The sequence below is a fragment of the Petromyzon marinus genome, unplaced genomic scaffold, assembly GCF_048934315.1.
Source record: "Petromyzon marinus isolate PM22_M1 ecotype Great Lakes invasive population unplaced genomic scaffold, UKy_Petmar_22M1.pri1.0 PM_G_Scaffold_28, whole genome shotgun sequence".
Lineage (NCBI taxonomy): Eukaryota > Metazoa > Chordata > Hyperoartia > Petromyzontiformes > Petromyzontidae > Petromyzon > Petromyzon marinus.
The window spans coordinates 770,001-772,500 of record NW_027422850.1 but is presented as its reverse complement, the minus strand read 5'-3'; positions in this window follow the sequence as shown (position 1 = coordinate 772,500).

The following is a 2,500-nucleotide window of genomic DNA, read 5'->3' as shown; positions in this document are numbered from 1 at the left end:
CAAAAAATTGAATATTTTTCACGGATAGACCCCGTGAAACGCTAGAAATTGGCGGGGATGTGTCTCTTGTGGCTCACGGGGCTGTTAGGGTGGCACAGAAATCCCTCGGAATGGGAAAAAACGGGTCATTTTCGTGTCGCCACATTGCATGCGAACCGCATGAAACTTCCAGAGGCATTTGCAGCAGGAATGCATGTGCACTCAAAAAATGTGATATTTTTCACGGAGAGACCCCGTGAAACGCTAGAAGTGGGCGGGGATGTCTCTCTTGTGGCTCACGGGGCTGTTAGGGTGGCACAGAAATCCCTCGGAATGGGAAAACGGGTCATTTTCGTGTCGCCACATTGCATACGAACCGCATGAAACTTCCAGAGGCATTTGCAGCAGGAATGCATGTGCACTCAAAAAAGTGAATATTTCTCACGGATAGACCCCGTGATACGCTAGAAATTGGCGGGGATGTCTCTCTTGTGGCTCACGGGGCTGTTAGGGTGGCACAGAAATCCCTCGGAATGGGAAAACGGGTCATTTTCGTGTCGCCACATTGCATGCGAACCGCATGCAACTTCCAGAGGCATTTGCAGCAGAAATGCATGTGCAGTCAAAAAAAAATTGATATTTTTCACGGATAGACCCCGTGAAACGCTAGAAATTGGCGGGGATGTGTCTCTTGTGGCTCACGGGGCTGTTCGGGTCGCACAGAAATCCCTGGGAATGGGAAAACGGGTCATTTTCGTGTTGCCACATTGCGTACGAACCGCATGAAACTTCCAGAGGCATTTGCAGCAGGAATGCATGTGCACTCAAAAACTTCTATATGTTTCACGGATAGACCCCGTGAAACGCTAGAAATTGGCGGGGATGTGTCTCTTGTGGCTCACGGGGCTGTTAGGGTGGCACAGAACTCCCTCGGAATGGGAAAAGGGGTCATTTTCGTGTTGCCACATTGCATAGGAACGCCATGAAACTTCCAGAGGCATTTGCAGCAGAAAGGCACGTGCACTCAAAAATTTTAATATTTTTCACGCATAGACCCCGTCAAACGCTAGAAGTTGGCGGGGATGTCTCTCTTGTGGCTCACGGGGCTGTTAGGGTCGCACAGAAATGCCTCGGAATGGGAAAACGGGTCATTTTTGTGTGGCCACATTGCATAGGAACGGCATGAAACTTCCAGAGGCATTTGCAGCAGGAATGCATGTGCACTCAAAAACGTCTATATTTTTCACGGATAGACCCCGTGAAACGCTATAAATTGGCGGGGATGTCTCTCTTGTGGCTCACGGGCGCTGTTAGTTAGGGTCGCACAGAAATCCCTCGGAATGGGAAAAGGGGTCATTTTCGTGTTGCCACATTGCGTACGAACGGCATGAAACTTCCAGAGGCATCTGCAGCAGAAATGCATGTGCACTCAAAAACGTCTATATTTTTCACGGATAGACCCCGTGAAACGCTAGAAATTGGCGGGGATGTGTCTCTTGTGGCTCACGGGGCTGTTAGGGTCGCACAGAAATCCCTCGGAATGGGAAAACGGGTCATTTTCGTGTTGCCACAATTGGCATACGAACGGAATGAAACTTCCAGAGGCATTTGCAGCAGAAATGCATGTGCACTCAAAAACGTGAATATTTTTTCACGGATAGACCCCGTCAAACGCTCGAATTTGGCGGGGATGTTTCTCTTGTGGGTCACGGGGCTGTTCGGCTCGCACAGAACTCCCTTGGTCCACCTGATTCGTGCATACAGGCAGCAACTAAAACTCTGTAAACCTGCTGTGAGGACATCTAAACAGTGGACCAGTGAGGCTGTGGAAGATTTGCGGGCGTGCTTAGACTGTACTGACTGGGATATGTTCACGACTGCTACCAATAGTCTGGATGAACTCACAGAGGCTGTGTACATCAGCTTCTGTGAGGACTGCTGTATCCCAACACGTACCAGGGTGAACTTTAACAACAACAAGCCCTGGTTCTCAGCAAAGCTCAAAAGGTTGAGGTTGGAGAAGGAGGAAGCGTTTAGGAGTGGGGATAGAGACAGATTCAAGGAGTCGAAGAACAGGTTTAGCAAAGCGGTGAGAGAGGCTAAACGACTGTACTCAGAGACACTAAAACACCAGTTCTCTACTAACGACGCTGCTTCTGTCTGCCAAAGGGCTCAGGCACATCACCAACTACAAACCCAGAGCGCCCCACACCACTAACGACTCCCGCCTAGCCAACGACCTGAACGAGTTCTACCGTAGATTTGAAAGACAATTGGACTGTCCTGAACCACCCCTTCCCACCCAAGAGGCCCCATCCCCCACCCATACTACAGAAACGACTCTCTCCTTTCAGGAGGGAGAAGTTAATGGGCTTTTCAAGAGGCAGAATCCACGCAAAGCAGCCGGGCCGGACTCTGTCTCTCCAGCCACCCTCAGGCACTGCGCTGGCCAGCTGTCTCCGGTGTTCACCAACATCTTTAACACCTCCCTGGAGACATGCCATGTACCAGCCTGTCTCAA